This window comes from Dama dama, chromosome 18 (genome assembly GCF_033118175.1).
Source record: "Dama dama isolate Ldn47 chromosome 18, ASM3311817v1, whole genome shotgun sequence".
Taxonomy (NCBI): domain Eukaryota; kingdom Metazoa; phylum Chordata; class Mammalia; order Artiodactyla; family Cervidae; genus Dama; species Dama dama.
The window spans coordinates 46037307-46052060 of record NC_083698.1 but is presented as its reverse complement, the minus strand read 5'-3'; the positions used below and the strand labels follow the sequence as shown (position 1 = coordinate 46052060).

The 14754-nt window shown below is 34.8% G+C and overlaps 1 protein-coding gene and 1 pseudogene across 1 annotated transcript in view; one reads left to right on the top strand and one right to left on the bottom strand.

The window, feature by feature from the left end:
* The window catches only part of COG5 (component of oligomeric golgi complex 5), a 272387-nt gene that overhangs the window by 100940 nt on the left and 156693 nt on the right, over nt 1-14754 (top strand). The gene's annotated exons all lie outside the window — the stretch shown is intronic.
* Nucleotides 9543-9625, bottom strand: LOC133073241 (U4 spliceosomal RNA; annotated as a pseudogene).

Sequence of the window (14754 nt, the reverse complement as noted above, 5' to 3'; positions counted from 1 at the left end):
AATGCTGGAGAGGGTGCGGAGAAAAAGGAACCCTCTTACGCTGTTGGTGGGAATGCAAACTAGTACAGCTACTATGGAGAACAGTGTGGAAATTCCTTAGAAACCTGGAAATAGAACTTCCATATGACCCACCCATCCCACTCCTGGACATACACACCGAGGAAACCAGAATTGAAAGAGACACGTGTACCCCAGTGTTCATCGCAGCACTGTTTACAATAGCCAGGACATGGAAGCAACCTAAATGTCCATCAGCAGATGAATGGATAAGAAGGCTGTGGTATGTACACACAATGGAATATTACTGAGCTATTAAAAAGAATGCATTTGAATCAGTTCTAATGAGGTGGATGAAACTGGAGCCTATAATACAGAGAGAAGTAAGTCAGAAAGAAAAACACCAATACAGTATATTAATGCATATATATATGGAATTTAGAAAGATGGTAATGATGACCCTATATGTGAGACAGCAAAAGTGACACAGGGATAAAGAACTGACCTTTGGACTCTGTGGGAGAAGGTGAAGGTGGGATGACTTGAGAGAATAGCATTGAAACATGTATATTACCATATGTGAAACAGATCGCCAGTCTAGGTTTGATGCATGAGACAGGGCTCTCAGGGCTGGTGCACTGGGATGACCCTGAGGGACGGGATGGGGAGTGAGGTGGGAGGGGGGTTCAGGATGGGGGACACATGTACACCCGTGGCTGATTCATGTCAATGCATGGCAAAAACCACTACAATATCGTAAAGTAACTAGCCTCCAATTAAAATAAGTTAATTAATTAAAAAAAGAAAGTGTGAACAGCACATAGAATGTGATATAATATTTATAAATCATATGTCTGACAAGGAACTTGTATGCAGAAAATATAAAGAGCCTTTCAACTCAAAAGTTAAAAAGGAGAACCTAACTAAAAAATGGACAAAGGACTTGATGTTTCTTGAAAGAAGATACACAAATGGCCAATAAGCACATGAAAAAATGCTCAACGTTATTAGTCATTCAGTTCAGTTCAGTTCAGTCGATCAGTCGTGTCCGACTCTTTGCAACCCCATGAATCGCAGCACGCCAGGCCTCCCTGTCCATCACCAACTCCCGGAGTTTACTCAAACTCATGCCCATCGAGTCGATGATGCCATCCAGCCATTATTAGTCATTAGGGAATTAGACAATATTAGTCATTAGCCAATATTAACCAATTAGCTGACATTAGCCAATATTAATCATTAGGGAAATGCAAATCAAAGCCATATAGAATACCATTTCATACTCCCTGGAATGGCCAAAATTAAAAAGACATACTCTAGTAAGTGTTGGTGAGAATGTGAAGAAATTGGCACTCTCGTATCCTGCTGATGGGAGTGTTAAATGGTACACCCACTTGGAGAAGAGTTTGCTTGTTTCTCAAGATGCTAAACATAAGTAACCATACACCTTGTCAGTTCCATTCATAGTACCTAAGAGAAATGAAAGCGTAAGTCTGCACAAAAACTTATACATGAATATTCATAGCAGCTTTATTCATAATGGTCCCAAATTAGAAACAGTCTAAATGTCCATCAAATGGTAAATAAAGAAACATGTTACATTCATATGTGGAATATTATTTGGCAGTAAAAAGAAATGAAGTACTGATATATGCTGCCTTGTGGATAAATCTTGAAAACATTATGCTTAGTAAAAGAAGCCAATCATAAAAGACCAAATTATATCATTCTATTTATATGAAATATCCAGAATAGGAAAATCCATAAGAACAGAAAGTAGATTGTTTCCGGTTGGGGCAGAGTAGGTTGGAGGGAAAGCAGAAATAGGAAGTGACTGATAATCGACATGGAGTTTGTTTTTGGAGGTGATAGCAATGTTCTAAAATTAGATTGTGGTGATGGTTATACAGCTCTGAATATTTAAATATTGGATATATAGTCTCTGTGTTATATATACACACATATCGTTTACATGGGTGAATTTGATGGTATGTGACATAAATCTCAATAAATAGGGAAAACAAAACCAAAGATACCTGAGAGATTATTTTATAAAATCATCTGGAAACTGTACCATTACTTTACTCATTTTTTTGTTTTTTATTTCAAACTTTTCATTTTGTACTGGGTATAGCCAGTTAATAATGTTGTTAGTAATAGTTTCAGGTGAACAGTGAAGGAACTCAGCCATACATATATATATATATATATATATATATATATATATATATATATATACCCACTCACCCTGAAATTCCCCTCCCATCCAGGCTGCTATATAACACTGAGCAGAATTCCATGTGCTATACAGTAGATCCTTATTGGTTATCCATTTTAAATCTTACTATGCTCATTCTTAAAGTGGAGGAATCATTAGAATATTTTGGTTTTTGAATTTTCTTTACCTGTTATAATGGATAACAACTTGTATACATAGTTTACTTATATGATCATGGTTTAATGTGTCATCTATTTCCTGGGACTATTAGAGGACTAATTCAGAACTTTTGTAATTAGAAACATTCTGCAGCTAAAGTGACTTAACACGCATGGCATGCATTTAGTAATATATTCTAGTACTTAGTATCTGTCATTGTTCCAGTTGGTTTTTTATGCATAATTGTTGAATATTTTCTTGCAGTATGAAGCAGATGGACAAGAAACACTAGTAGTGGAATTGATATCATGATCTCCATTTTATGTAGCAAAGTGTCTGATATTTGTGTTTTAAGCCTAAACAGTTTTCTGTTCCATTTTCCTAACTCCTTTTTACAAGCATAATTCATTCATTGTGAGAATTGTGTTCAGTAGCTCAAGAGCTCTTAAACTAAGAATACGGGAACTTGCTGGTAATGGGCCAATGAACGTTGTGTAGAAGATTAAATGGCTCATCCTGCAGCTGCTTTGCTTGTGAAACCTTCGTTGACTTCAGTTCTTAATTAACTTGTTAGGTCTATAGCTTCAGGCCTAAATTGAGGCTTGATTAAAGATGAGAAAAAATGAATATATTGGAGAGAAGATGTATTAGATGCCTAGGGCTACTCTAACAAATTACCACAAACCAAGTGACTTAAAACAACAGAAAATTATTCTCTCAGAGTTCTGGAAGCTAAATGTCTGAAATCAAGGGTATTTACATGGTTACACTGTCTCTGAAGAATCTTCCTTACCTTTTCTAGTTTTTGGTTGGTACTGGAAACCCTTGGTTTTGCCTGGTTTATAAATGTGTCATTCTCTTCGTTGCCTCTGTCTTCACATGACCTCTTCCCTGTGGGTCTTTGTATTAATGTGGCATTTTCCTTTCTGTGTGTCTGTGTCTAAATTCCCCTTATTTTAGAAGGATTCTGGTCATCGGAGTGGAGCGTATCCTAATCCATTGTGACCTTGTCTTAACTTGATTACATCTGCAGAGAACCTGTTTCTGAATAAGGTCACATTTATAGGTATTGTGGGCTAAGATTTTAACATGTCTTTTTGTGGGACATAATTCAAACTATAATAGAATAATGTGTTTTGTTTTAAAATATATTTAACTGTCAAGTTGTGAGCTAATTTGTGGGCACAGTGTTTTCACAGGGAGTTAACATGAAGTGAATTAGATTAAGAGCATGAAAGACAAAAAAGAGAAGAAATTATCAACTTTGGGCCATTGTCAACTTTGTTGTATAGGAAAAGCCAAGCTGTAACACTGATCTCTAGTCTCCCCTGGTAGTGTGAAACTCTCCATTATTCTCTATTGCTCCCTACCCTCCTCCTCTCAATTGGTCTATGTATATATAGTCTTGCTTTTAGAGAGAGATCTAGTAAGTGTTTATGGTCATAATAGATGAAGTGCTTTAAGATCAGTCAGTCAGTCAGTTCAGTTCAGTTGCTCAGTTGTGTCCAACTGTTTATGACCACATGGACTGCAGCACACCAGGCTTCCCTGTCCATCACCAGCTCCCAGAGCTTGCTCAAACTCATGTCCATCAAGTTGGTGATGCCATACAACCATCTCATCCTTTGTCGTCCCCTTCTCCTCCTGCCTTCAATCTTTCCCAGCATCAGGGTCTTTTCCAGTCAGTCAGTTCTTCACTTTAGGTGGCCAAAGTATTGGAGCTTCAGCTTCAGCATCAGTCCTTCCAATGAATATTCAGGACTGGTTTCCTTTAGGATGGACTGGTTTAATCTCCTTGCAGTGCAAGGGACTCTCAAGAGTCTTCTCCAACACCACAGTTCAAAACCATCAATTCTTTGGTGCTCAGCTTTCTTTATGGTCCAACTCTCACATCCATACATGAGTACTGGAAAAACCATAGCTTTGACTAGATGGACCTTTGTTGGCAAAGTAATGTCTCTGCTTTTTAATACGCTGTCTAGGTTGGTCATAGCTTTTCTTCCAAGGAGTAAGCATCTTTTAATTTCATGACTGCAGTCACCATCTGCAGTGATTTTGGAGCCCAAGAAATTAAAGTCTGTCACTGTTTCCATTGTTTCCCCATCTCTTTGCCATGAAGTGATGGGACCAGATGCCATGATCTTAGTTTTTAGAATGTTGAGTTTTAAGCCAGCCTTTTCACTCTCCTCTTTTACTTTCATCAAGAGGCTCTTTAGTTTCTCTTTGCTTTCTGTCATAAGGGTGGTGTCATCTGCATAGCTAAGGTTATTGATATTTCTCCTGGCAGTCTTGATTCCAGCTTGTGCATCATCCAGCCCAGTGTTCCTCACGATGTACTCTGCATATAAGTTAAATAAGCAGGGTGACAATATACAGCCTTGACATACTCCTTTCCCAATTTGGAACCAGTCTGTTGTTTCACATCTGGTTCTAACTGTTGCTTCTTGACCTGCATACAGATGTCTCAGGAGACATGTAAAGTGTCTGGTATTCCCGTCTCTTTAAGAATTTTCCAGTTTGTTGTGATCCATACAGTCAAAAGCTTTAGCATAGTCAGTGAAGCAGAAGTAGATGTTTTTCTGGAATTCTCTTGCTTTTTTGATGATCCAACGGATGTTGACAATTTGATCTCTGGTTCCTCTGCCTTTTCTAAATCCACCTTGTACATCTGGAAGTTCTCGGTTCATGTACTGTTGAAGCCTAGCTTGGAGAATTTTGGGCATTACTTTGGTAGTGAGTGAGATGAGTGCAATTGTGTGGTAGTTTGAACATTCTTTGGCATTGCCTTTCTTTGGGATTGGAATGAAAACTGACCTTTTCCAGTCCTGTGGCCACTGCTGAGTTTTCCAAATTTGCTGGCATATTGAGTGCAGCACTTTAACAGCATCATCTTTTAGGATCTGAAATAGTCAACTGAAATTGCGTCACCTCCTCTAGCTTTGTTCATAGTGATGCTTCCCAAGGCCCACTTGACCTCGCTCTTCAGGATGTCTGGCTCTAGGTGAGTGATCACACTATCGTGATTATCTGGGTTGTTAAGATCTTTTTTGAGGAACTAATTTTTGTGGCCAGGTTTGTCACGTAGGCCCTTTGCTACCTCATTGCAAAACTCAAAATCTATATGACAAGTTGTAGTTAGAAATCACTTGGATAATTTTTGAGTCTGTGACCACTGCCAGATTTTCTAAGTAATTCAGCATTCACTGTCACTCCAGTTCCTAATGGAAGTCTCCTTATCTATCAGTTAGGGTTCCTTTTGAAGCCAACTGAATCTACTCCTACTCTTTCAAGTAGAAAGTAATAATTAGAAGATTTTAGAAAGTATATTATAAGAATAAAGCTTTAGAGGGCTAGAGATTTGAACTTTGATATTGTTAGCCAGAGAGTTGAAATATTCTGCTATGCTACAGGACACCACCATTTGTGTTACTTCCCTAATCCTGCGTTTGAAACCAGTAAATGTGAACTTGGGCAAGATAGTTAACTGCTCTGCGCCTCAGTTTTGATGTCTGTAAAGTGAGATAGATGAAAACACCTAACTGGAGGATTGTTGCATTAAATGAGCAATATACAAGTTCCTGTAACAGTGTCTGGACGCCTGGTATCGTATGTTACTGTGCTAGAGCTCCCTTAGCAGTATTGCAGACTGGGTGGCTTACACAACAGAATTTATTGTCTCACAGATCTGGAGGCTAGAAGTGGTAGGAGAGAGAAATTTTTCCCTTCTCATTTTGGGTTCTTTGGCTGGTCTAACAATTAAATTAGCATAGAACAGGGGACTTATAGGAGAAAGATTTAATTTCATATGTAAGAGACCCCCAAAGGTATGAGGCTCTAAATCAGGCAGTTGAGGCTTATATGCCATTGTTAGCTAAGGAGGAGAGAGAGTAGAGGTCTGAGACTTCACAGGAGGAAGGCAGTTAACAGGAGGATGGGAAGAGCAAATGTTTGCCAAATAAATGTTTCCCATGCCATGCAGATAAGCCTTTCTGATGTAAAATGTTATGTCTGGTTTTAACTCTCTTCTGGGTAAAGACTCTCTGCCTAAATCCTTTGAGGTAGTTAAGGGAAGGGTAAAGTAAACTCTTCCCTAGTCTGTTAGGTCTTGTTCACCTTCAGCTCAAAATGATCCACATGCCTGGTGGCACACTTTGGGATCACGTGTTCTGGTCCCTCTGAGAGTCCAAAATCAGGATGTTGGTAGGGTTCATTTCTTACTAGGACTTTGAAGGAAGAATGTTATGTGCCTCTCCCCTACTTATGGTGGTTTATGGCAATCTTTAGTGTTCTTTGGCTTGTGGAAGCATCACCCTGATCTTTTCCTTCACCATTCTTACTAGGACTTTGAGGGAAGAATGTTATATGCCTTTCCCCTACTACAGTATTTAATGGATACTGTAGTCATACAAGAATAGAATACATGGTTATGTATCTTCCTTATTTATATTATTGCTTCTTTGTGCTTTATACAGTGTAAATAAGGTCCTTTACTGAGATTTTTAAAGGGTAAATGAAAAAGTTCTATCAGTGGATTTAGATGGATTTTGTTTCTTTAGTATTGTACCCAAACCACTGTGGTCAAGTTATTGTATTTTCTTAAGTGTGTTCTGTGAGTGCTAGTCCTACTAGATCTTATGTAATTTGGGGGGTGGGGGATGAGAAACAAATAGATTGGGGAATATTATATATTATTGTATATGCTTCTTTCGGATGACTTAGAACATATGAATAGTTACAAGGAACAGTGTAGTGAAGAAGCCAGCTTTATTTTGCTTTTAACTCAGTATTTCCTAAATGTATCATAACATCTACTAATATAGTGAAGTCACTGTACACCAAACATTTGATCTTTTGGAGTGCCAGGGCCCTAGAGAAGTAGTACCTCTTATATCCATAATTAGGAATTATGTAATTATTTTTAGCTCTCTGGGGAAAAATCCTTTTAACGTGTAAGTTTATTGTTAAACTTTTTGGTTAGTGAACTGCCTGGATTGTAGTTCTGTTTTGGAGTTTGTCAGCAAAGCTATAATATAAATGTTTTGAAGGTAGGATTAGTGTCTGTTTTCTATGTATATATGCAAAACTTACCACATAGGAATCATTTAGATGGCAGTTTGAGAGGAAAAAAAAATCAAAGTCGTATAGATAATTCTTGATGTCTTTCATAAGTAAGATGAAGATAGGAAGTGATTTTTTTGGCTGTTTAATAAGCCCTTTAGTTCTGTTTGATGTATTTCTGTTGCAGTTTTTCTTCATTAAAAAACAACAACATAGTTTTATTGTGATATAATTGATGTAAAATAACCAGAGCATCTTTTCATGTGCCGTTTGGCTATTTGTGTGTTTTTTTTAGAGAAACGTTTCTCTAGGTCTTCTACCCATTTTTTTGATTGGATTGTATGTTTTTCTTCCCCCCTGATACTGAGTTGTATGAGCTGTTTGTATATTTTAAATATTAATCCTTTGTCAGTTGCATTATTTGCAGATGTTTTTCTCCCAGTCTGTAGGTTGTCTTTTTACTTTGTTTCCTTTGCTTTTATTGTTGTTGTTGTTCAGTTGCCTAGTCATGTCAGACTCTTTGCAATCCCATGGACTACAGCATACCAGGCTTCCCTTTCCTCACCTTCTCCTGGAGTTTGCCCTTTGCTGTATAAAAGCTTTTAAGTTTGATTAAATCCTCTTTGTTTATTTTTGTGTTTATTTCCTTTGCCATGGGGGACAGATGTAGGAAAATATTGCTGTGATTTATGTCAAAGAATGTCTTGCCTATATTTTATGTTCCCTTCTAGAACTTTTATAGTGTTATGGCTAACATTTATGTCTTTAAACCATTTTGGGTTTATTTTTGTATATTGTATGAGGTAATGTTCTAAACTCATTGCTTTACATGTAGCTGTCTAGCATTGCTAACACCATTTGTTGAAGAGACTCTTTTCTCCATTGTATATTCTGGCTGCCTTTGTCATAGATTAATTAACTGTGATTGTATTGGTTTACCTCTGCACTCTCTATTCTAGTCCATTGATCTGTTGTGTCTGTTTTTGTACCAGTACCATACTGTTTGGTTACTGTAGCTTTATAGGATAATCTAAAGTCTTGAAGGCTTATGCCTCCCTTTGTTGTTTTTTCTTAGGTTTGTTTTGGTAAGTCTGGGTATTCTGTGGTTCCATATAAATGTTAGGATTATTCTAGTTCTATAAAAAATATATCCTGTTTTGGTATGGATTGCATTAAATCTGTAGATTTCCTTGGGTAGTATGTCCCTTTTGACAGTATTGTTGCAGTCTAAGAGTATGAGCTTTGAATCATCTTCAGTTTCCTTTATCAGTGCTTTATAGTTTTTACGGTATGGGTCTTCCACTTCCATGGTGAAGTTTATTCCTGGGTTTTTTTCCCCACAATTTTATACGCATGTGTTTTTTAACTTTCACTTTCTGATATTTCATTTTTAGTGTGTAGAAGTATACTGGATTCTGTATTTTAATCTTGTATTTTGCAACCTTGATGATTCATTTATTAGTTCTTCTAGTTTTTGTGTGGAGATTCTGGAATTCTCTGTATACATTATTCTGTCATCTGCCAAGAGTGACAGTTTTACTTCTTCCTTTTCAATTTGAATTCCTTTTTTGTTTTGTTTTATTTTTCTTCTCTGATTGCTGTGGTTCGGACTTCCAATACTGTGTTGAATAGTAGCAGTGAGACATCTTTGTATTGTTTATGAGTTTAGCAGGAAGACTTGCAGCTTTTTGCTGTTGAGTGTTATATTGGCTGTGGGTTTGTCATAAATGGTCTTTGTTGTGTTGAGATATGGCCTCTCTTTCCACTTTGGTTAGTGTTTTGTCATGAATGGATGTTGATTTTTGTGAAATGCTTTTCCTGTATCTCTTGAAATAATCATGTGGTTTTTGTCTCTTTTTTTGTAATTGTTGTGTATCACATTGACTGATTTGCATAGTTGAGCCATTCTTGTGACCCTGGAATAAATACAACTTGATTATGTTGTGTGATCCTTTTTATGTATTGTTGGATTCAGTTTGCTAATATTTTACTGAGTTTTGTATCTCTATTCATAAAAGATAACTGGCCTGTAATTTTATTTTTTTAATAGTGTCTTTGTCTGGCTTTTTTATCAGGATGATGGTGGCCTCAGTGACTTAATTTTTTGGAATAGTTTTGAGAAAAGTTTTCAATTAGCAATAATCACGCCTTGGATAAACCTCATTGGCTACAATACTGCCCCTGTGCAAAGCTGGAATAGTTTTGAGAAAGATAGTTACAAGTTCTTATTTATATGTTTCATAGAATTCTCCAATAAAGGCATCCAGTCCTAGACTTTTGTTTGCAGGAAGTTTGTTTACAGATTCTATTTCACTTTTAGTGATGGGTCTGTTCACATTATCTGTTTTCTTTGTGACCCACTGTTGGCAGACTGTGTTTCTAGAACCTTTTCACTTCTTCTAGGTTGTTCAGTTTGTTGGCATATAACTGCTTATAGTATTCTCTTATGATATTTTATATCTGTGGTATTAGTTGATTTTGCTCCTCTTTCATTTCTTGTTTATTTGGGTTCTCTCTTGGTGAGTCTAGCTAGAAATTTGTCAGTTTTGTTTATCTTTTTAAAAGACTAGCTCCTGATTTATTGATCATTTCTACTTTTTAAAAAATTCATTTCTCTCTACTCTTTAGTATTTCCTTCCTTCTGCTGAGTTTGGACTTTGTTTTCTAATTCTCTGAACTAATGGTTATTTGTCATTTTTCTTGTTTCTTGAGGAAGGCCTGTATCACTATGAACTTCCCTCTTAGAATTACTTTCGATGCATTCCAGAGATTTTGTAAAGTTGTGTCTTCATTTTCATTTTTTTAAGATATTTTCTGGTTTATTCTTTGATTTTGTCATTGACCCATTGTTTCTTAGTAATGTGTTGTTTAGTCTCTGTGTGTTTGTTCATTCTTCATTTTTTTTCCTGTGGTTGATTTCTGATTTCATATTTTTGTGATCAGAAAAGTTGGTTGAAATAATTTATATCCTTTTAAGTTTGTTGAGGCTTGCTTTGTGGCCATGTGTGTGATCTATCCTAAAGAATGTTTTATGCATCCTTAACAAGAATGTATATTCTGCTTTTTTTTTTTTTGATGTTGTGTCCTGGACATATCAATGAAATACAACATATCTGTGTCATTTAGAACCTCTGTTGCCTTATTGATTTTATGTCTGTATGTCCATTGATGTCAGTGGAGTGTAGTCTCCTGCTGTTATTGTATTATTGTTGATCTTTCCCTTTATGTCTGTTAGTATTTGCCTTATAAATTTAGGTGCTCTGTATTGGGTGTATATATGTCAAGAAATATAATGTATCCTTTTCTTGTGTTGATCCCTTTATCAGTCTATAGTACCCTTCCTTGTCTGTCTTTATAGCCTTTGTTTTAAAGTTTGTTTTGTCTGATATGAGTATTGCTACTCCTATTTTCATGTTGTTTCCATTTTCTAGTGTAAAGCAATAAACAATTGCATTGTTGAGAATTTTTTCCCCTAATAATAAATCTTTTTCTAAGAATACCTTTATTATTAAATTTCTTTCAACTCCACTTTAGTTGAATCCCAGAGATTTCAATGTTGATTTTTCATTTGCATGTAGTTAAATATTAAAGAAAATTTCCTCTGAGAGCCTTTGGGGTCCCTTGATTATTTGGAAATGTGTTGTTCGATTTCAAAATGTTTGGGAAATTTCTAGGTATTTTTCTGTTACTGATTCTTAGTTTGATTGTATTATGATCAATTGGGTGTATAATTTCAATTCTTTTAAATTTAAAATGTTTGTTTTGTGACCTAGGACATGCTTTGATTCATGTTCCATGTGTAGTTGAACAGCATGTATATTCTGTTTTTATTGGTTGGAATGCTCTGTTGACGTTATTAGATTCCCTTGGTTTATGGTGGTCAATTTTTCTATTCCTTGTTGATTTTGTCTAGTGCTTCTCAGTTGTTGAGGGAGAGATATTGACTCTTACCTCTGGTTAGATACTGATTGGAAGGTAGGCAGTAAATATAACACCTGAAATACCTTTCTGGAAGGGAAAAAAAAGGTTAATTTTCTATAAATCCTTGTTTTAAAATTCTAATACCATATCAAGAGCATCATGGTTAGAAAGTCAGGGGAAGGGAAAAAGAAATACACCATGGAATATTACTCAGCCGTTAAAAAGAATTCATTTGAATCAGTTCTAATGAGATGGATGAAACTGGAGCCCATTATACAGAGTGAAGTAAGCCAGAAAGATAAAGAACATTACAGCATACTAACACATATATATGGAATTTAGAAAGATGGTAACGATAACCCTATATGCAAAACAGAAAGAGAGACGCAGAAGTACAGAACAGACTTTTGAACTCTGTGGGAGAAGGTGAGGGTGGGATGTTTCGAAAGAACAGCATGTATATTATCTATGGTGAAACAGATCACCAGCCCAGGTGGGATGCATGAGACAAGTGCTCGGGCCTGGTGCACTGGGAAGACCCAGAGGAATCAGGTGGAGAGGGAGGTGGGAGGGGGGATCGGGATGGGGAATACATGTAACTCTATGGCTGATTCATATCAATGTATGACAAAACCCACTGAAATGTTGTGAAGTAATTAGCCTCCAACTAAAAAAAAAAAAAAGAGAGAGACTATGTCCAAAAGAAAGATAATATACTGTCTTATTTATTTACTTAGGCCCTGAGCAATTTTTTGGTGCTAGCTGAAAAGAGGGGTAGGACTTCGAAAGGGAAAAACCAATCCCCATTTTAATAGTAAGGTTTTCCTCCACCCTAAAGTGAGAGCCAGAACAAAAATAAGGCATTTGATAATAAATTTTCCTGAAGCTTTGAAGAATAAGAAAGATCAACGTGCCCTGAGAAGTGCTTTGGACTTAAAGTAGAAAGATTTCACCCTTACTTAAGCGTGAGACTTATTTTGTGCATAGTTCAAGCAGTAGTCTTCATTGAGGATTCATTAGAAACATATAAATTTCTCATTTATGTTTTTCGGTCGGTTGGTTTTTTTTTTTTGGGTAATGCCAAACTTTAGATTATGTTTCTCAAGGCCTTTTCCCCTTCATTTTAAAAAGAAAAAAAAAGATTAGTGACTAACACCCCATTTATGAAAATAATAAGTTATCAATATTTACATGGTTTTGATGGTTTACAAAACATTCCTAATGCATATTATCTCATTCGATCCATACAGCCCTGTGAGATTTGTAACACAGGTTCTTTATTCTTTAATTTTGGAATCTCAAAAAGGTTAAGTGATTGTTTCCTCAGGTCATAAAATTGGGTAGAGTAAAATTAAGATATTCTCATTCCTAATTAGCCTTCTTTCTGTGATACTCTGCCTTTGAAAGGATATATCTGTTTTCTTGAATAGAATTGACTTTACCTAAAGTATGTTTTATTTATATTTTATATTATATTGATTTTATATGTACTCCAATGATCATGTATTATAATATTTAATTTTACATAAGAATAAATTTCAGAGATGATTAGAAAGGTTTAATAAATTTTCAGACATTGACCTCATCCTGAATTTTCTCTTACATGAACTTGTTTTTAGATATCCTTCGATTATTTGCCAATAGATAACTATGACTTCTTACATGTTTTTACCTTTATGTGTTGATTTCAAATTATTTTTATTCTTTTTCTGATTTTATTTTTATATTAGAAAAAGTTAGAAAATGTATATGTTAGTATTTGTAAAGTTTCTCTTGTAATTTGTTTGGTTCAGTAATTACTTTCCCCTATACTAGAAGCAAATATTTTAAATTATTTAAAATTTTTTTTCTATGATTGGTGTTATATATTGTGAGATAACTTTTTAAAAATAAATTTTAAAATTAAATTTTCCTATGTTTAGTTGTATTTTGGTTATTATATATTAAAATCTTATACCTTTAAACCCATGTTATTTTGTTGTCTGTTCTGTCAGTTTTACTTTTATGCAAATCCCACATTACTTTTGAAAAATTTTGCTTTATAATTTCAATTTTATTTTCATATATTCATATATTTCATATTTTGATATAATTATGTTTTCACATATTATTGACACCACAATAATATATCATATTAATGATATAATGATATATAATAGTATATCATAATAATATAATATCACACATTATTGAAATCACTGTGTATGTATATATTAAACATTTTTCTTGAAAATAATTTTTCTTGTAGACCTGTTTTGTCATCAGATTCATGATGTAAGCAGATATGATTAAAATATGTCAAATATAAACAAATCAATGAAAATCAATATGTGTATGTAGATATCATTGTTGAAGTTTAGTTGGAGTTTTTTACTTTTTCCTCTAATTTTATGTCTTTTCTAAGATTTCTTTAGTGAAAGTTTTTTTCCTAATTGAGGAGGGAGGGACTTTTAAAACAACCCTATCTTAGACTTAGCCATTTGTAACAAGTGAAATACTAGTACTCTGTGATGAAGATGATGATGTTGTTTTTATTATGATGATGGTGATGATACCTTCAATAACTGGACAGTAGGTCTCATTATTGATTGGACAAGTTAATTTTATTAATATTGTAACCCTGCAGCATCCATATTGTTCAGTGTTATGTGGAGGTTGTCTATTTTGTCTTAATTTAAATTTGTTATTGAACTCAGTATTCTCTAAGAACTGTGTTTTTAGCAGAACAAGTTAAAATGTAGTTGTAATAAGCCCTGATCTTACAACACTATTTATTTTAATTTAAAGATAAACTTTTTGTTGAATGGAGTCTACAATGACAGCTTTCTTCTCCAGAGTATTATTTATCAGTGTGCTGGATAACTCTTTATAAATCATAGCTTTACATGTTGCTGTTTGCTTTTGTAAAAGACAGGCTTTAATCTGAAGTTTCTAAATAATCAGGGCTCTGTAAAAAAATCTAATGCAGAGCTTTCTAGATAATACAATTGAATGACTGTGTTCTGGAAATGGTGTTTGGAAGTAATATATAAATAAATAAATTAACATGTTGCCAACAGGCTGGGAACATATTTATAGCAAATATCATAGGCAAACAGCAAATATTATATAATTAATATTCAGTGATGTAATATAAAAAGATAGGGAGTAAAGATTACATAGAGATTCCCCAAAGAAAATACAGATAGTAAAAGCTACTCAGCCTTATCATTTAGAAATTCATGTCAGACCATCAATAAGAAGCTTCCAGCAGCATATGAAATACTCAATACAGTGGTAATATCCAGTGCCATCCATGATTAAGTAACTCCCATAGATTATTGGGAGAATGTTTGAAGAAGTACAGTCATTTTGAGAAGTAGTTTGATAATTTGTGTCAACAGGCTTAAAATTGTTACTTT